General features: G+C 39.7%; 1 protein-coding gene across 4 annotated transcripts in view; it reads right to left on the bottom strand.

Moving 5' to 3' along the window:
* MGAT4C (MGAT4 family member C) overlaps positions 1 to 16,032 on the bottom strand; it is a 777,100-nt gene extending 761,068 nt beyond the window's left edge. For all 4 annotated transcript variants that reach the window (XM_073214769.1, XM_073214768.1, XM_073214771.1 and 1 more), the window contains exon 1: positions 15,794 to 16,032. The gene's annotated coding sequence lies outside the window, so the exon portion shown is untranslated. The remainder of the gene's footprint in view (positions 1 to 15,793) is intronic.
* Between the last annotated feature and the right edge of the window lie 5,631 nt (positions 16,033 to 21,663).

Raw genomic sequence — 21,663 nt, 5'->3', positions numbered from 1 at the left:
CTGTAAGAATCTTAGGAGGCAATAAGCAACCTGTGGGTACAAGTGCAATATTTCCAGAATCCCTCACCTGGCTTTAGTGCATTTCCATACAATAGATGTTTCCAAGGGGTGGAGAGAAGTAGTCCATCTCCATATCAACAGGTGATTACAAGGGTGAACAAGTGCTTATCTGGACCAGAGTGATTGGGTGGGGCCTCTTCTTCTGCAGATGGGTTGCAAGAGACATCGGGGAGCATGAGTAGACTGCTTATAAGAAATAAATGGGTTTCTTCCACTTTATTTGTCCCTTTGACTGATTTTGGTTTCAAACGCATTTTGCCCTGATATTTGCCCCCCTAGAGTTACACAACTGTGGCTATTATTTTTCCATTTCCAATTTACATCACAGATTAAAATGTACTAGGGGCTCCCCCATGTCAGTAGCTTTGCAAAAATAGTATCATAGACTCTTAAAATTGATCCATGAAAAATAATGATACATATATTGAAACCTGTTTTATAAATCTGAATTAATTGTAACTTGAATAGTGAAAACTATGTTCCCTAAATGCCCTTTTGTTCTGCATACTCACCTTAAAAAAGATGTGTAGGTATATGTGCATATATAATACATAGGTGTATATTTACATATAACATATAGTATTTACCATTGATTCTTTACAAACAAAGTAGACTTAGTTTCTACTGAGCTAGGTCAGATATTTCCAGAGCACCTAGCTAAAAGAAGAAAAATAAAATAGATTTTTTCAGCCAAGGACTGTTTCATTATTCCAGACAACACTTGGTATTGATCCTTCTCTATTTATTTCTAATTTTGTTGCCACTGATTGAGTTGAGCTCTAAATCTTGTAACAGCTTACATGCCGTTAGAATGCCACAGTGCTACAGAAGAACAGAGCCCCAATGTTCTCATTTTAAACTCTAATCTAGTCTTATTTGGGGCAAATTAAGGTGCCTAATGTAATATTTTAGCACCAAAAATGCTTTATTATATGTCTTTCTTTACTCACTCTCACAGTAAACACAGTGTACAGAGGAAATACAAAGTTGTGCATTAGATACCCAGCATAGGAATTGTGAACCAGATAAAAGAACAGAAAATTTTCAACAATGTAGAAATTACATGTTCGATAATGTGTACCCGTATGGTGATATTGAAAATTTTCCATATTTAAAACTTACCAGAAAAGCAAAATGTGGTATGAAAAAGTGTTGAAAGACACCCTAACCTAAAAGATTTTTTCCTATCAGAGACCCTGAACTCTCACCTTTGGAAGGTTTTGCTTTGAAGAGTTCTCTCCATGAAAGTCTCTGTATATCACACATTTACATGCACAAACACTGAAAGGTATTACACTTCCACATAAACAAGTTTCAGAAGATAAAAATTGAGTTAGTTAAATTCATGAAAAGGATAAATTAATAGGAAAGATAAGGAATCTAGAAGGAGGACAGAATGTGGGCTATTGCCATAAGTATTTTGCTAAGGCTCCATGCATAAAATATGGCATAAGAATTTGCTAGGGAGATACTCAATAGGAAAATAAGAAAAATGTGGACTTCTTGAATTATGGAAAATACAATTAAGTATATATTATGAAAAATATACTGCGTTTTAACTTTCGGTATGAAATACAACAAGGGCTTCATTGACTTTGTTTTTAATTAAACTCACTTCTTAGCTTTCCTTTTGGATGACCAAATTTACCTTTTATACAGCCTTTATCAAAATCTACCTTTATATTGAGGTTAGAGGTAATACCTTAATCATTTTGTATCCTTAACACTAGCAAAGTAATCATAAAGTTAGACCAAATTAACTCCACTTGACAGTATGACAAGTTATTTATATATATAATCTACTGATCTTTTAAGAGAAGAAACCTAACATTGGTAACTTTGTTAAAATTCTTCTACTTACATTTTGTAAATCTCTTAAGCAAACATAAGTACTCCACATTCATCACTCCAGAATGGTGATGAGCAAATTATTTTTGCCAGAAAAGATAACTCATGACACACAATTTTCAATGCAGGAGCCTTCCTTGCATTAATGTGTGGCCTTCATTATAACTTCAGTCATCATGTTATATTATAGTAGGGGGAACTCAAGTTTGCAAATGGACAAACACAACAACTAATTATCCTTACTGTTTCTATCACCCTTATTTTTATTCCCAAATCTCACTTTTGCATCCACCACTATTGTATTACCTGCTGTTCCCTACTGGCCAATTCCAGTTGATCAAAACCTACAGTAAATTTACATACCAACCAGGAATCTTTGAATTGGTAGGCAAGTAAAAAATACAAGCTCAGAATGTTTTATGATTATCTATATTTTCTAAACACAATTAGAAACTCAGCTACAGCTATTGCAAGAGGAAAAAATTGGCTGGAATGATTGTGAAATTTGTAAGTGAAGTAAGACATTGTTTTGAGCCAAAGCTCTTCACACCAAATCTACATCTACACATAGAGTGTTTTGTGATGAGAAGGACTAAGTGAGAATGTTCTACACAGTGAAGGAGAGAAAGATCACATAAAAAACAGCAGTAGTCTCAAAATGGATCAAAGACCTGAATGTAAGTCATGAAACCATAAACTTTTAGAAGAAAACATAGGCAAAAATCCTTTGAATATAAACATGAGCAACTTTTTCTTGAACATATCTCTTTCAGCAAGGGAAACAAAAACAAAAATGAACAAATGGGACTACATCAAACTAAAAAGCTTCTGTACAGCAAAGGACACCATCAGCAGAACAAAAAGACAATCCTACAGTATGGGAGAATATATTCACAAACAACATATCTGATCCAAAATATATAAAGAACTCACATGCGTCAACACCCAAAAAGCAAATAACCTGATTAAAAAATGGGCAGTGGATCTGAACAGGCATTTTTCCAAAGAAGAAATTCACATGACCAACAGGCAAATGGAAAGATCTCCACATCACTAATTATCAAGCAAATGAAAATTAAAACCACAATGAGATATCATCTCACACTAGTTAGGGTGGCCAACATAGAAAAGGATAGGAATGACAAATGCTGGTGAGGATGTGGAGAAAGGGCAACCCTCCTACACTGCTGGTGGGAATATAAAATAGTTCAACCATTGTGGAAAGTAGTATGGAGGTTCCTCAAAAAACTCAAAATACAAACTTCCTAGGAATTCCACTCCTAGGAAGTTACCCTAAGAATGCAGGATCCCAGATTCAAAAAGACAGATGCACCCCTATGTTTATTGCAGCACTATTTACAATAGAGAAGAAAAGGAAGCACCCTAACTGTTTATCAGTAGATGAATGCATAAAGAAAATGTGGTACATATACACAAAGGAATATTATTCAGCCATAAGAAGAAAACAAATCCTACCATTTTCAACAATATAGATGGAGCTAGAGGGTATTATGCTCAGTGAAATAAGCCAGGTGGAGAAAGACAAGTACCAAATGATTTCCCTCAATTATGGAGTGTAACAATGAAGCAAAACTGAAGGAGCAAAACAGCAGCAGAATCACAGACTCCAAGAAGAGACTAGAGGTTACCAAAAGAAAGGGTGTGAGGAGGATGGGTGGGAAGGAAGGGAGAAAGGGATTAAGGGGCATTATGATTAGCACACATAATGTAGGGGGGTTCACAGGGAAGGCATATTACCACCAAGAAGACAAGTAGTGACTCTATAGCATCTTACTACACTGATGGACAGTGACTACAGTGGGGTGTGGTGGAGGACTTGATAATATGGGTGAATGTAGTAAACACAATGTTACTCATATGAAACCTTCATAAGATTGTATAATCAATGATACCTGAAAAAATAAATAACTGAAAAAAAAAAACAGCAGAAGAGACTGAGATATGGTAATGGAGGGAATCACACTTCCAGTGTAAAAACCCTCAGAGGGGGGGATACCTCTGAGGGACCTGGAAACAGATTCCCTTGCCCTTGCCATAGAAAAAAGCCATGCTTTAAAGTGTATCTTGACTATAAGTAAAAAGAAAAAACAAAAACAAAAAAATAATTTATAGAACTAAAGCAACTGCTGTTTGGTGGGGGAAAGACTAGAACTCTCTGGATCAGAGATCCGGTGAGTGACATTGTTTACAGTCCTTCCTTGCATTGATAGTAATGCAGGAAGCAGGGTTGGGATGTGCACACCTATTTCAGATGTGGTTTCAGTGGATGACCAGTTGTCACCCACACCCAGACACATCAGCCAGAGTGAATTTGGGCCACAGCTGTACCAGGGCAACAGAACCAGTGTCTGCAAAACCTTGGAGAGCTCACTCTGACCCTGCTGCACCACAGGTACCAACCAAGTGTTGGCACTACTTAACTATTCCAAAAAATTGAAGAGGAAGAGAAGCTTCCAAATTCCTTCTATGAGGCCAGCATCACCCTGGCATAAAAACAAGACAAGGACACTACAAAAAATAAAATTACAGACCAATATCCCTGATGAACATAGATGCAAAAATCCTCAAAAGAATATTAGCAAACTGAATTCAAAACAGTACATTAAAAAAATCACCGGCCATGATAAGTAAGATAATACCCCTGGGATGCAATGATAGCTCAACATCTACAAATCAATCAACATGATAAACATTAACAAAAGGAAGGATAAAAACCACCTAAATAGATGTTGAAAAAGCATTCATTTGATAAAGTTCAACATCCATTCATGATAAAAATTCAACAAAATATGTATAGATGGCATGCATGTCAACATAATAAAGGCCATATACCAAAAAAACACAGCCAATCTCATACTCAATGGTGAAAGATAACAGCTTTTCCACTAAGATCAGGAAAAAGACAAGGATACCCACTCTCACCACTTTTATTCAACATAGTCCTAAAAGTCCTATCCACAGCAATCAGACAAGAAAAATAAATAAAAAGGCATCCAAATTGGTAAGTAATAAATAAAAGTGTCACTGTTTGTAGATGGCATGATACTATACATAGAAGACAAAAAATTTTACTGAAAACTATTAGAATTAATAAATACATTGAGTAAGGTCACAGGTTACAAAAATCAATATACAGAAACCTATTTCCTTTCTATATGCAAATAAGGAAGTAGCAGAAAGAGAAATTAAGAAAATAGTTCTATTTACAACTGCATCAAAAATAATAAAATACCTATGAATAAACCTAACTAAGGAAGTGGAAAACCTATACTATGAAAACTGTAAAATACTGATAAAAGAAGTTGAAGACAACACAAATAAATGGAAAACTATTCCATGCTCATGGATAAGAACTGATATTGTTAAAATGGTCATACTTCCCAAAACAATCTACAGATTCAGTGCAATCAATATCAAAATACCAATGCCATTTTTCACTGAACTAGAGCAAATAACCCTAAAATTTAAATGGAACCACAGAAGACTCTGAAGAGCCAAAGCAATTTGAGAACAAAGCTGGAGGTATCATATGCCCTGATTTCAAACTGTAGTACAAGCTATGGTAATCAAAACAGTATGGTACTGGTACAAGAACAGATACATAAACAATGGAATAGAATACAGAACCCCAAAATAAACTCATGCCATATAGCCAATTAATATATGACAAAGGAGTCAGGAAATAAAAATAAGGGAAAAGACAATACCTTCGACAAATGCTTTTGGGAAAACTGAGCAGCTGCACGCAAAAGAATGAATCTGGATATTGTCTTAACCTTACACACACACAAAGAAATTCAAAAGGGATTAAATACCTAAATATAAAACCTGAAACCATAAAACTCTTAGGTGGAAAATTCTGAAGTATCATTAGAAATTTTTTCTGGATATGTCTTCACAGGCAAGGGAAACAAAAGCAAAACAAAATGAGTAAGACTATAGCAAACTAATAAGCTTCTGCACAACAAAGAAAACCCTCAACAGAATAAAAAAGCAAGCAACTATATGGTAAAATAAATTGGCAAGTTATATATCTGATAAATGGCTAATATCTAAAATAAATAAAGAATTCATACAGTTCAACACAAAAAAAGCAAGTAATCTATTGAAAAATTGGAAGAGGACCTGAAGAGATTTCCAAGAAAGACACATAGATGGCCAACAGACACATAAAAAGATGCTCAACATCACTAATTATGAGGGAAATGCAAATCAAAACTATAGTGAGATATTGCCCCACACCAGTTAGAATGGTTAGTGTCAAAAAGACAAGAAATACGTGTTGGACACATTGTGGAGAAAAGGGAACCCAGTACACTGCTGGTGGGATTGCAAATTGGTGCAGCCAGGAAGAAGTATGGAGACTTCTCAGAAAACTAAAAATAGCAATACCATACAATCAGCAATTCCGTTTCTGGGAACCTACCCAAAGAAAACAAAATCATTAATTCAGAAAGATTTAAGCTTTATTAGAGCATTATTTACGATAGCCAAGATATGGAAGCAAGTGAAGTGTCTATCAATAAATGAATGGATAAAGAAGTGGTACATATATGCAAAGGAATACTATTCAGCCATAAAAAGAAAGAAATCTTGCCATTTGAGACAACATGGATGGACTTATGGAGGGTATTATGTTAAATAAAATAAGTCAAAGAAAGTTGAATACCATTTAGCTTCATTTACATGTGGAACCTGAAAAACAAACCAAACAGAACACAAATAGACTGATAAACACAGAGAACACAGGGTTGGTTACTATAGGGCATGGGGGGGAGGGGAGGACAATGGGTGAAACAGGTGAAGGAGATGTTACAGAGATGGAAACATAGCATAGAGAATATAGCTCATAACACTGTAATTATCTTTGTATGGTGATAGATGATAACTACACTTAACATGATGAGTTTTTGACAATGTATATCATTGATGAATCAATAAAGTCATCTGAGACTGCATATAATAAATGTAATAGTGTATAGAAACTATATTTTAATTAAAAATTTTAGCAAAATTATTTTGCAGCACAAATGTGCATTTTAAAACAAGTATTCATGTAATCTCTTATTCCTAAAATATATACATTAATACAAAAAAGTTCAACATTAGTCCACATATATCATTCAGAAGTAGAAATACAATCTGCTGAAAACTTCAGTTGTATTTTTTTTCTTTCTACATATAATTTTTTTTTACTTATGTTAATATACAATTACATGAGCAACATTGTGGTTACTAGATTCCTCCCAATGTCAAGTCACCACCACATACCACATTACAGTCACTGTCCATCAGCATAATAAGATGTTTTAGAGTCACTACTTGTCTTCTCTGTGCTATACTGCCTTCCCCATGTCCCCTGCTAGGTTATGTGTGCTAATCGTAATGCCCCTTATTCCCCTTCTCCCTCCCTTCTAACCCCCTTCCAAGCCCCTTTTCCTTTGGCAACTGTTAGCTCATTCTTGGGTTCTGTGAGTCTGCTGCTGTTCTGTTCCTTCAGTTTTTGCTTTGTTCTTATACTCCACAGATGAGTGAAATCATTTGATACTTGTTTTTCTCCGCCTGGTTTATTTCACTGATCATAATACTCTCTAGTTCCATCCATGTTGTTACAAATGGTAGGATTTGTTTTCTTCTTATGGCTGAATAATATTCCATTGTGTGTATGCACCACCTCTTCTTTATCCATTCATCTAATGTTGGACACTTGGGGTGCTTCCATTTCTTGGCTATTGTAAATGGTGCTGTGATAAACATAGGGGTGCATATGTCTTTTTGAATCTGGGATCTTGCATTCTTAGGGAAAATTCCTAAGAGTGGAATTCCTGGGTCAAATGGTATTTCTATTTCTAGATTTTGAGGAACCTCCATACTACTTTCCACAATGGTTGAACAAATTTACATTCTCCCCTGCAGTATAGGAGCGTTCCCCTTTCTTCGCATCCTTGCCAGCATTTGTTGTTCCTATTCTTTTCTATGTTGGTCATCCTAACTGGTGTGAGGTGATATCTCATTGTGGTTTTAATTTGCATTTCCCCGATAATTAGTGATGGGGAAATCTTTTCATGTGCCTGTTGTTCATCTCAATTTCTTCTTTGGAGAACTGTCTGTTCATATCCTCTGCCCATTTATTAATAGGCTTATTTGCTTTTTGAGTGTTGAGGCATGTGAGTTCTATATATTTTGGATGTTAACCCCTTGCTGGATATGTCATTTATAAATATATTCTCCCATACTGTAGAAACCCTTTTTCCTCTGCTGATGGTGTCCTTTGCTGTGCAGAAGCTTTTTCGAATAATGTAGTCCCATTTGTTCATTTGTCATTTTGTTTCCCTTGGCCAAGGAGATTCATTCAGGAAAAAGTTGCTCATGTTTATATTCAAGAGATTTTTGACTATGTTTTCTACTAAGAGTTTTATTGTTTCATGACTTACATCAGACCTTTGATTCAGTTTAAGTTTACTTTTGTGTATGGGGTTAGAAAATAATGGAGTTTCATTCTCTTCCATGTAGCTGTCCAGCTTTGCCAACACCAGCTGCTGAAGAGGCTGTCATTTTCCCACTATATATACATAGCTCCTTTATTATATATTAATTGACCATATATGGTTGGGTTTATATCTGGGCTCTCTAATCTGTTCCATTGGTCTATGGGTCTGTTCTTGTGCCAGTACCAAATTGTCTTGATTAGTGTGACATTGTAGTAGAGCTTGAAGTTGGGGAGCATAATTCCCCCTGCTTTATTCTTCCTGCTCAGGATTGCTTTGGCTATTCAGGTCTTTTGTGGTTCCATATGAATTTTAGAACGATTTGCTCTAGTTCATTGAAGAGCTGTTGATATTTTGATATGGATTGTATTGAATCTGTACATTCTTTAGGCAGGATGGCCATTTTGACAATATTAATTCTTCCTATGCATGAGTACAGGATGTGTTTCCATGTCTTGGTATCTTCTTTAATTTCTCTCATGAGTGTCTTGTAGTTGTCAGAGTATAGGTCTTTCACTCCCTTGGTTAGGTTTATTTCTAGGTATTTTATTCTTCTGATGTAATTGTGAATGGAATTGTTTTCCTGATTTCTCTTTCTGCTAGCTCATTGTTAGTATATAGGAATGCAACAGATTGCTGTGTATTAATTTTGTATCCCACAACTTTGCTGAATTCAGATATTAGATCTAGTAGTTTTGGAGTGGATTCTTCAGGTTTTTTTAATGTACAATATCACGTCACCTGCAAACAGGGGACAGCTGAACTTCTTCCTTGCCAATATGGATACTTTTTATTTCTTTGTGTTGTCTGATTGCTGTGGCTCGGACCTCCAGTACTATGTTGAATAGAAGTGGGGAGAGTGAGAATCCTTGTCTTATTCCCGATCTTAAAGGAAAAGATTTCAGCTTCTTGCTGTTAACTATAATATTGGCTGTGGGTCTGTCATATATGACCCTTTATTATGTTGAGGTACTTGCCCTCTATAGCCATTTTGTTGAGAGTTTTTATCATGAATGGATGTTGAATTTTGTTGAATGTTTTTCAGCATCTATGGAGATGATCATGTGGTTTTTGTCCTTTTTGTTGATGTGGTGGATGATTTTAATAGATATAAGAATGCTGTACCATCCTTGCATCCCTGGAATAAATCCTACTTGATCATATTGGATGATCTTTTTTATGTATTTTTGAATTTGGTTTACTAATATTTTGTTGAGTATTTTTGCATCTATGTTCATCAGAGATACGGGTCTGTAATTTTCTTTTTTGTGCTGTCTTTGCCTGGTTTGGCATTAGATTGATGCTGGCCTCATAGAATGGGTTTGGGAGTATTCCCTCATCTTCTAATGTTTGGAAAACTGTAAGGAGAATGGGTATTAGGTCTTCACTAAATGTTTGATAAAATTCAGCAGTGAAAGCATCTGGTACAGGGATTTTGTTTTTAGGTAGTGTTTTTATTACCAATTCGATTTCCTTGTTGGTAATTGGTCTGTTTAGATTTTCTGTTTCTTCCTGTGTAAGCTTTGGAAGGTTGTATTTTTGTAGAAAGTTGTCCACTTCTTCTAGGTTACCTGGTTTCTTAGCCTAAAATTTTTCATAGTATTCTCCTATAATTCTTTGTATTACTGTGGTGTCCTTAGTGATATTTCCTTTCTCATTTTTTATTCTGTTTATGTGTGTAGACTCTCTTTCTTGATATGTCTGGGTAGGGGTTTGTCTATTTTATTTATTTTCCTGAAGAACTAGCTCCTGCTTTCATTGATTCTTTTGATTGTTTTATTCTTCTCAATTTTATTTATTTCTGCTCTAATATTTATTATGCCCCTCCTACTAACTTTGGACCTCATTTGTTGTTCTTTTTCCAGTTTCATTAACTGTGAGTTTAGACTGTTCATTTGGGATTGTTCTTCTTTCCTGAAGTAGGCCTGTGTTGCAATATACTTCCTTCTTAGCACAGCCTTTGCTGCATCCCACAGATTTTGCCATGTTGAATCATTGTTGTCATTTGTCTCCATATATTGTTTGATCTGTTTTTTATTTCATCATTGATCCATTATTTAGGAGCATGTTATTTAGCCTCCATGTGTTTGTGGGCTTTTTCATTTCCTTTGTGTAATTTATATCTAATTTCATACCTTTGTGATCTGAGAAGCTGGTTGGTACATTTTCAATCTTTTTAATTTCACTGAGGCTTTTTTTGTGGCCTAGTATGTGATCTATTTCTGAAAATGTTCCATGTGTACTTGAGAAGAATGTGTATCCTATTGCTTTTGGATGGAGTTTTGTGTAGATGTCCATTAGGTCCATCTGTTCTAATATATTGTTCAGTGCCTTTGTCTTCTTACTTATTTTCTGTCTGGTTGATCTGTCCTTTGGAGTGAGGCATGTGTTGAAGTCTCCTAAAATCAATGCATTGCATTCTATTTCCCCCTTTAATTCTGTTAGTGTTTGCTTCACATATGTGGGTGATCCTCTGTTGGGTGCATAGACATTTACAATAGTTATATACTCTTGTTGAACTGACCCCTTTATCATTATGTAATATCCTTCTGCATCTCTTGTTACTTGCTTTTCTTGAAGTCTCTTTGGTCTGCTGCAAGTATTGCAACTCCTGATTTTTTCTTCCTATTAGTTGCATGAAATATCTTTTCCACCCCTTTACTTTCAGTCTGTGTTCATACAGCCTGGGTTTGAACTGAGTCTCTTGTAGGCAGCATATAGACAGGTCTTGATTTTTTTACCCATTCAGTGACTCTATGTCTTTTGATTGGTGCATTCAGTCCATTTACATTTAGGGTGATTATCGACAGGTATGTCCATATTGCCATTGCAGGCTTTAGATTCATGGTTACCAAAGGTTCAAGGGTAGTTCCCTTACTATCTAACAGTCTAATTTAACTCACTAAATATGCTATTACCAACACAACCTAAAGGTTCTTTTTTTCCTTATTCTTCTTCCTCCATTCTTTATATATTAGGTATCATATTCTATACTCTTTGTCTATCACTTGATTGACTTTTGGATAGTTGATTTGATTTTGCATCTGCTTAGTAATTAATAGTTCTACTTTGCTGTGGTTTTAGTTCCCCTGGTGATAGCTATTTATCCTTAAGAAGAGTTCCATCTATAGCAGTCTCTCCAAAATGCACTGCAGAGGTGGTTTGTGGGAGGTAAATTCTTGCTGCTTTTGCTTATCTGAAAATTGTTTAATCCCTCCTTCAAATTTAAATTATAACCTTGCCAGGCAGAGTATTCTTGGTTTGAGGCCCTTTTGTTTCATTGCATTAAATATTTCATGCCACTCCCTTCTGGCCTGTATGGTTTCTGTTAAGAAATATGATGATAGCCTGATGAGTTTTCCTTTGTATGTCATCTTTTTTCTCTCTCTCTACCTGCTTTTAATGTCTATCCTTATCCTTGATCTATGCCATTTTAATTATTATATGTCTTGGTGTTGCCTTCCTTGTGTCCCTTGTGTTAGGAGATCTGTCACCTCCATGGCCTGAGAGACTATCTCCTTCCCCAGATTGGGGGAGTTTTCAGCAATTACCTCCTCAAAGACACTTTCTATCCCTTTTTCTCTTCTTCCTCTGGCACTCCTATAATATGAATATTGTTCCATTTGGATTGGTCACACAGTTCTCTCAATATTCCTTCATTCCTTGAGATCCTTTTTTCTCTCTGTGCCTCAGTTTCTTTGTATTCCTCTTCTCTAATTTCTATTCATTTACTGTCTCTTCTACTACATCAAATCTGCTTTTAAATCCCTCCATTGTATGTTTCATTTCAGATATGGAATTTCTTAATGATTGAATCTCCATCTTAAATCCATCCCTGTGTTCTTGAATATTTTTCTGTACCTCCATTAGCATGTTTATGATTTTTATTTTGAACTCTCTTTCATGAAGATTGGTAAGTTCAGTTTCATTTGGCCCTTTTCCTGGGTTTGTGAGACTTTGGTCTGAAACAGGTTCCTTTGACATTTCATATTTTATGTGGTGGCCTCTAGCGAGCAGAATCTCTAGTCTCTGGAACTGCTTATCCCCTGGAGTAAGGTCAGGGGTTGCAGGGATGCCTGTGCAACCCCTGTGCCTGTGCCTGTGGGGAGGAAAGAGCTGTTTCCTGCTTCCCGGCTGCAGTGCCTGTCTCCACTGGCTGAGAACACAGGTGTTAGCCTCTGTGTTTTGTGTCTGTAGCTGCCACAGGTGGGGCATTCTTCTGGCTAGCCTGATACTGGGGCAATGACTGCCAGTTTGTGAGCTGGTAGCAGCAGGCTAGGAATAAGGCCCAGCATGCTGCGTATCACAGTGGGTAGGCCTTGGAGCTGAGTAGCCAGCCAGAGGGATGGAACACCTGAAGCTCCTGAAAGTTCCCAATCTGCTAGGCAGAGCACGCCCAGACTACCTAGTCCATCAAGTTGACTTTTTTTTTTTTTTTGAGAGGGCATCTCTCATATTTATTGATCAAATGGTTGTTAACAACAATAAAATTCAGTATAGGGGGGTCAATGCTCAATGTACAATCATTAATCCATCTCAAGCCTAATTCTCATCAGTCTCCAATCTTCTGAAGCATAACGAACAAGTTCTTACATGGTGAACGAATTCTTACACAGTGAATAAGTTCTTACATGGTGAACAGTACAAGGGCAGTCATCACAGAAACTTTCGGTTTTGATCACGCATTATGACCTATAAACAATCAGGTCAAATATGAATATTTGTTTGATTTTTGTACTTGATTTATATGTTGATCCCACATTTCTCCCTTTATTATTATTATTATTTTTATTTTTAATAAAATGCTGAAGTGGTAGGTAGATGCAAGATAAAGGTAGAAAACATAGTTTAGTGCTGTAAGAGGGCAAATGTAGATGATCAGATGATCAGGTGTGTGCCTATGGACTAAGTATTAATCCAGGCTAGACAAGGGCAGCAAAACATCCACGGATGCAGAAGGTTTCTCTCAAAGCAGGGGGGGTGAGGTTCTGAGCCTCACCTCTGTTGATCCCCAAATTCTCACCTGATGGCCCCCCTGCGACTATGCCTGTCTTAGGTTGTTCCTCCCTTGAGGAATCTTACCCATCTCTGGCTAACCAGTCATCTTCCGGGGCCACACAGGGAAATGTAAAGTTGGTAAGCGAGAGAGAAGCCATATTGTTTGAAAAGGTTAGCTTTTTACTTCTTTGCAGATTTATGCCCTGTGGCTTCTATGCCCAGCACTCATCAAGTTGACTTTTAAGTAAAGGAGAATATCCTGTTCTATGGGTGGGCCTTATCCAAGTATTTGAAAGACTTTAAGAGGAGAACTAAGGTTCATTTTCACTAGGAAGGAGAAATTGTATCTGCAGACTATAACTTTAGCACACGTGCAAGTGTTACCAGCCTGCCTTACAGATTTGGATTTGCCAAGTCAACCCTCACTGTCAAGTATAGCGATTCTGTCTGATAAATTTCTCAATATATATAATATATATTATATAATTATAATTATGCCATTAACATAATATGTAAGATACATAAATATATGTAACTATAATATATATATCTCCTATTGATTCTGTTTCTCTGATGGAACCCTAGTTGAAACAGGAATGCAAAGTCTTTGAAGTTAACAATGAATTGGTATGCTCAAGCACTGAAATGGAACACGTGGCTATAGCATGGTGAGAAAAGAGAGAAGGCTAAGTAGGAGCTGGGCCAAGGTATCATTGTGTCGAATCACATGATGCTCCTGGGGATAAGCATTACAATTTCCATTTCAAAAAAGGAAGAAAGTAAATTTAATCAAGTTATATAATGTTGCCACAAATTAAATATAAGGTAAGTGGTGTAGCTCTGCAATTTGAAGCCCAGATTTATCTAACTCCACAGCTCATGATCTATCAGTTTTCATTTGCTTCCTTCTTATTCAGATGGAAGAAAAATAATAATATAACAATGACTAAAATATAAACAGTGTGGTTGGTTCATAAACTTAGTCTAAAGTTAGATTCTACATCCATGTTTCTCTATTCCTATTACACTAAGGGTCATTTGTTACTTGACTATATCATCCTGTTATTCTTCATTTCTGTCATTAATCAAACCATTTTCCTACCCATTACAAACCTAAAATCCTGTCACTTCAGCATCCAAGTTATTTTATTTGTCCAGCACTATGTTTCCTTGATTCTCGGAACCCCAGTGAATCTATCAATCCATTCCACTTGCACCAAACTCTGAGCTTTGTCCTAAAGGGGTTCCCACCTGTGAAATATTAAAGTTACCTTACTCTAAACACAATCCTTCTACTTCTTTCACTTAGTGACTAGGCTTTGCAAAATAACAAAGTCCTTGATACCTCTTGAGTGTTGCTCCTATCATTGTTTTCCTATTTTTCTTGTCCTTTTATGTTTAGATTAGGCTTCACAAGACACCTTTTTGTTCTGCTCTGTTTTAGCATCTGCCTCCCATTTGGTTTAGGCAGGCATAATAGCAATCCTGGGGCCATTTAAGCGTATGCATTCTCATCTGCTGCCCAACACTATTGCAGACAAATTACCTGACTCTGGTCTAGACTGCTCAATAGGATTTTCTGCAATGGTGGAAATTTCCTACATCTGTTATGTCCAGTGGAATAACATACCAATCACTGAGCAGTAGAAATGTGAACAGTGCATCTAAGAAACTCAATTATTATTTTATTTTAATTAATTTAAATGTTAATGTCATAGGTATATATGGCTACTGGCCACTGAATTGGACGGCGTAGATCTAGGCTACTGTTATTATAAATTTGTGGTTCAAACCTAAGTGGACTTTCAAAACAGCCCAAAAAACTTGGTATTTCCCTTCTTTGTTTTTTCTCCCAGTTTTCACAGTTCTTCTCAGATTTAGGCTTCCCCAGTTCTTTAAACTCAATCTCTAGTTTCTTCCTTATTTTCAGCAAATGACTTTTCAACACACAAATACACAATTAAACTAGTGCCACAATTCCCATGAACTTAATTCACAAACACCAATCATTTTCTTTTCCTATCCAATCATACTGTATAAGTGCCCTAAAGAGTCCCCCAAAATAAGTGTTCCTTCCATATGTGGCCTGGGGCTTTGAAAATTTCTCATTACCAGTTAGTTCCCTTTCCCTCTGTATCTTCAATTTATATCCTTTACAGATAGTCCCTTTTCCTAATATCTTATCACATTCTATTTTCTTGAAAATTGACCTGAAATCAATGTTTCTCACTCCAACCCAAATTCCACTCTCACATTCTTTTTCATCTTAAAAAGCACAGTTAAAACTTGCAAAATAAATCACTTGCCCAAGAAGTCTACTTTTTAAATCCTTACTTTGTATTCTTAGGTTTTTGAGCTCAAAAAGCTCTAAAACTCACCTCAACTCCTAGTCGTCTTCTCACTCTGCCTCTGAGATTCTCCTTCCTCTGCCTGCCTGTTACATGGGCCTCGGAGCTCTGTTATCAGCTCTCACAGGTTCTCACTCTGAGCTTTCCCTCTGAGCTTCAAATAATGAAGCCCAGCTGCGGTAGACAGACGCACTGCTCAACCCCCTTTTCACAGCCGCGCATAATTGCTGTGGGGAGTAAGCTTGTGAGAGAAGCTCCAGCTCTCATCACCTCCAGGCCTCAGCTGCAGAGAACTGAGGTGGGAAGGGAGGGGCAGGTAAAGCAGACTTAATTCTGAGCTAGCTACATTAGCCAGATATGGAGCAACAGGGATATTACTTAACCAGATACTGTTTAACAGCCTGAGACTGATAACAGGTTGAGACAGAAATTGGCTGTCACTAGATCAAACCAAGGTGGTATCCAATTTGACCAAAATAGACCTTAAATTCATTAAATCTCATTTAGTTACTAAAAATCACACCTGTCAGTCATGACACCAGATGAGACCTAATAAGCAAAAGACTCCGTCTTACAAAACTCTTCCCAGAGAAATATGACTATTCTTCCCCCAGCTTTACATACTCTTTGTACTTCTAATAAAGGAACTAACAAGTGGAGGGAGTGGGGGTGTAGATAAAAGGAGAGTTCCTGTGGCCGGGATTCTCACCTGGCCCTGGTTGACCAGCTCACTGCATACCTGTGGGCAATACATGATTGTTGACTCTATATAAAGAGCTCCGCCCAGTGCTCTGGGTGTGACATGGTGGCAGGGCTGCAGGGTTGCAGGAGAGCAGAGCAGAGGCTGGAGTGGTGGCAGCGCCAAGGACAGAGGCCCAGAGGATGGCTGTGTGGGATGGTTGTGCAGGCAGAGAAGCCCAGAGGCAAAGACCAGCTTGCTACGTGCAGACTTGCTCTGAGTGAATGGGATTCCAGTGACTAACCTACCACTGTGAGAATAAAATTTGGTATAACCCTTTCACTCCAAGAGCATTTTGCTGTCAATTTCTTTGGTCACACTGAATCCATAGTGAACTTGCCCGGGGCTGAAACCTACTGGTAAAACAGGGGGTTACTTCTCTGCCTATGGAGTGGGCTGCTCTGCTTTGCTGTATAATCTATACCTTTCACCTGTTAATAAACCTGCCTCATGCTGTACAGGGCCTGCTTTTGATTTCTATCCTACATGCAGGCAGCCATGAACCCTCCACTGTGATAGAAGCCCTCTGGCTAGGGCCTCCTGCCTTCTCCTTTAACAGAATCTTCAGCAATCCTTACTGGAGAGCTGCCTACCATGTAGGATGAGGTTTTACTGGGCTTACAACACAGTGCATCTGCTTTTACCCAATCCTACCTCCTTCATATACACAAATAGTTACAAGATGTAATGGAAGAAATAAACCCCACTTAGAAGAGCAATGAAAATATACCATACCAATAATTATGAGTTTTTTAATGTACAACATCTGTATGAGAAAAAAGCACTACTGAAAGGCTTTTGCATATACTGAAACAAATAGCCTTTTGTGGAGAAGTTGGGGTTCCTGTGGCCAGGATTGTCACTGAACTTAAACCACCTGATGATGTAACTGGCCTGTTGCTAGGCTACCCATTCCACACCTTTAGGCAATAAGCTATTGTGCTATATAGAGAGCTCAGCCCAGTGCTCTGGGCAGATGCAGAGATGCTAGTGCTCAACCTACTGCCAGGAGAACAATCCGAAGCTGGGCAATAAACCCTTTCACCCCAAAGAACGTTTTGCTGTCAATTTCTTCAGTCACATTGAATCCATAGAGAACTTGCCCAGGGCTGAAACCCATTGGCAAGACAATTAGCGAAAGTCGGCAGGGTTCATTGTTGACCAAGGGAAAAGATAGGCTGCCCTTATGGGAGGGGTGCTTCAGCGGGCTGCCCCTGTGAATGGGGAGACAGTGGATCGTCCCTCAATGGATATGGTCTGAGGTGGCTTGCCTCCTAGAGGACTGGGCCCCACCCCAGGACTGGAGGCAAGTGGTGGTGCCACCTGAGGCTGTAGGGGTGGCTATTGGTATAGTAAGCAGATCCTTTGAGAAGCAGAATGAGTGCCCATGAGGCAGCGGGGACTGTGGGTTGGCTGCTTCTCACAGTATGAAAAAGGGCTACAGAGGAGACCCAAGAAGTGGTGGCATGAGAACGTGAGCTGCAAACTTCTGTGGATTCCCTGAGGAGGGAAGTGGCATTGTTGCAAGAGGCGGCATGAGAATGCGAGCTGCAAACTTCTGTGGATTCTCTGAGGTGGGAAATGTCACTGATGCGAGAGGAGGTGGCACGAGAACATGAGCTGCAAACCTCTGTGCATTCCCTGAAGAAAGAGATGGCATTGATACGAGAGGAGGCAGCACGAGAGCGCCGGCAGCAAGGTGCCATTGGAGATGAGACGGCAGCACTGCCAGATGCTCTGAAGGAGGAAGAGGCCATCAAGGAAAAAGATGAACTCCTGAGGGAAGCACAGGTGGAGGTGGCACAAGAACATCAGCTGCGAAGCATTGAGCTGAAGGTAAGAGACCTTCTGAAGACTGAGGTAGCATTGCCGTGAGGCACAGTAGAAAAGGTAAAGATTGTCGCAGAGGAGGCACTCGGGAGGGGAGAGAAAGGTGCCATCAGTTCCAGAAATGGGGGAACTGGAGAAGGATGAAGGGGTGGTGTCAGAGGCACTGGACCCTCCTGTACTGAAAGCACACCAGTGGTTGTAAAGAAAACAAAGACCCAGCAGCTGAAAGTTCCCCCAGGAGAGGAGCAGCCCCCTCCCCAGGTCGGGGAGCACTCTATGCTCTGCCCCTGTACTCAGGCTGAGCTGGTGGACTTGGGCTCCTGGTTTAGGCAGAAGCCCTCGGAGTCAATATCAGCTTGGCTCCTGCGTCTGTGGGACTTAGGGGTGGATGGAATTGTTCTGTCGGGATCAGAGATGGGAAAGCTGTCTTCCCTGACAGTGCAGCCTGCCCGGAGGCAGCGATTACAAAATGCACATCAGGCAGTCACTCCCTCCCTGATTGGCTTATGGCTGCACTTCGTGCTGTGTGGCCCAGTCCGGGTGATCTGCCTTCCTCTCCTGTTAGACAGCAGACATATGCTCAGCTCCAACAGGTGCTACGAGAGCTAGGCGTAAGAAATGCCATCTGTAGTCCAGAGAATTATAGGCCAGATGAAGAGATTTTCACTACTGGAATGAGAAATATTGTACTTCAAATGGCTCCTACATCCCTCTTTGGGTCTCTACTGGCCATTCTTTCCCCTCACTTAGGGCAGCCCATAAGCAGGGTGACACATACAGTAGTAGATATAGGAGAGGCTGAAGCAATAAGAATCCAGAAAGAAATAAGACCTGTTATTCACAAGAAGAATTTACAGGACCCCGTGAAGGTTACGAGGACCCAGATGTGGGTTGATTTAATATGGGCAGGAGCAGATGGAAGGAAATTAGATGGGAAGTAAAATAGGATCTTACTGGAGCTATGGCAACAGCTGAAACCAGAGCAGCAGTTCCAGCCATTAAGACCAAAGAGGCAGAGGCCAGAGACAGAGCCACAAGCCTGGCCTGTGTGTTTGCAAGACTTCCTGCTGGAGAACGAGCCAACCTCACTTGAGCCCACACAGGAAGGTGATCGGGGAACATGGTTTGACTGAGGGGAAGGTCAAGGTATCTGCCCTGAGGGACTGGTTGGGGGGACTGGAGGCCACATGTTGAAATAGCTATCCATTGGTCCCTAGTGAACATATGTGTCCTGGCTCTGGTGGACACAGGGGCTCAATGTTCCTGATTCATGGTAACCCTGAGTGGTTCCCTGGGACCCCCACATCATAGATGGATATGGGGGGAAGGCTATCAGAGTGAAAAAATCCCAAATCCCTTTGGGAATAGGGTGTCTACCCCCAAAAGAGTATACTGTGTATATATCTCCTATCCCTGAGTATATTTGGAGGATTGATATCCTGCAGGGTCTATGGATGCAGACCACTGCAGGTGAGTTCAGACTAAGAGTACGTGTGGTGAAGGCAGTTCTGAGGGGACATGCTAGGCACCCGCCCATAGCTTTGCCTGTGCCTCAGCGGGTGACTAATACCAAACATTACAAACTGCCTGGAGGGCATAAGAGATTAGAAAAACTCTCCAGGAGCTGGAAAAGGTGGGTATTATAAAGCCCACCCACAGTCCTTTCAATTCCCCAGTGTGGCCGGTAAAAAAGCCAGATGGCTCCTGGTGTATGACTGTGGATTACAGAGAACTGAGTAAGGTCATACCCCCTATGCATGCTGCTGTCCCCTCTATTGCAGGCCTGATGGATACCCTCAGCCATGAACTAGGAACATACCATTATATGGGAGATCTTGCTAATGCCTTCTTTTCCATTGATATTGAACAAGAAAGTCAGGAACAGTTTGCCTTCACGTGGGGAGGACAGCAATGGACTTTCACATACTTCCACAGGGATACCTCCACAGCCCCACCGTCTGACATGGACTTGTAGCCCAGGAATTGGCTACATGGGAGAAACTGCCAACGTTGCTGCTGTACTATTATATTGATGATGTCATGCTCATGCCCGATTCTTTCAGATTTAGCAGGTGCAGCACCTAGATTGCTGCAACATTTACAGGACAAAGGATGGGCTGTGAACAGCACCAAGGTTCAGGGACCTGGTTTGTCTGTCAAATTCTTGGGGGTCGTCTGGTCGGATAAGTTCAAAGTTATACCAGAAGCAGTCTTATATAAAGTCAAGGCCTTTCCTACCCGCACAACTGTAGCATTGCTACAGGAGTTTCTGGGTCTTCTAGGCTAACTGGAGAGTGTTTATCCCACATGACACAAATTCTGAAGCCCTTATACTGGTTGGTACAAAAGCATATCAGGTGGGACTGGGATGAGACATGTGCATCTGCCTTTACTACAGCAAAACAGGCAGTCAAGGCCATGCAGGCCTTGAGTGTGATAGACCCAGCAAGGCCCTGTGAGCTGGATGATCATGTGGCTGAAAACAGTTATGGCTGGGATCTCTGGCAGCAGCTTGAATGAACTCGCCAACCCATTGGATTTTGGTCACAACTCTGGAAAGGGGCAGAGGTACGATACACTTTGATAGAAAAACAACTGGCTGCTGTGTATCGTGCCTTGCTGGCTACAGAACCCACCACTGGAATGACCCCAATAAAGGTAAACCACCTCTCCCATCTTGGAAGGGTACGAGACTGGACCCAAAAGCCAAGGAGTGGTGTGGCACAAACACCCACACTAGCCAAGTGGGGTGCTTACCTACAGTAGCGAAGTGCCCTCTCTAGTAGCCCCTTGAGTAAAGAACTCCAGTGCTTATTGGGGCTGGTGACATATACTAGCGAAAAGCAGGAAGAACTTGCTTTTGAATCATTAGTAGCAGAGAGTCCCTATTGGGAGGGAAGAGCCCCTATACCCAAAGATGCATGGTACACAGATGGCTCCAGCCATGGGCAGCCCCCAAAATGGAGGGCCATTACTTTCCATCCTAAGACTGAGACAATATGGATGGAAGATGGTGAGGGGAAGAGCAGCCAATGTGCAGAGTTGCAGGCTGTGTGGCTTGTGATCAGCCAGGAGCCTCCCCTATAGTTGTCTGCACTGACAGCTGGGCTGTCTATCGGAGCTTGGCCCTGTGGCTACCAACCTTGTACCATGCTAACTGGCTGGTTGGTCATTGACCCCTCTTGAGGCAAGAATTGTAGCAAGACTTTTGGGCCTGTGATCAGACTAAAATAATTACAGTATATCATGTGACAGGTCATTTGCCACTGGCATCTCCAGGAAATGACGAGGGAGATAAATTGGCCTAGATACACTGGTCAGAAGGAAAGCT

This window comes from Manis javanica, chromosome 10, assembly GCF_040802235.1.
Source record: "Manis javanica isolate MJ-LG chromosome 10, MJ_LKY, whole genome shotgun sequence".
In the NCBI taxonomy this organism is placed as follows: domain Eukaryota; kingdom Metazoa; phylum Chordata; class Mammalia; order Pholidota; family Manidae; genus Manis; species Manis javanica.
Note: the sequence above shows the minus strand (reverse complement) of the source record. Positions and strands in the feature narration are given on the sequence as shown.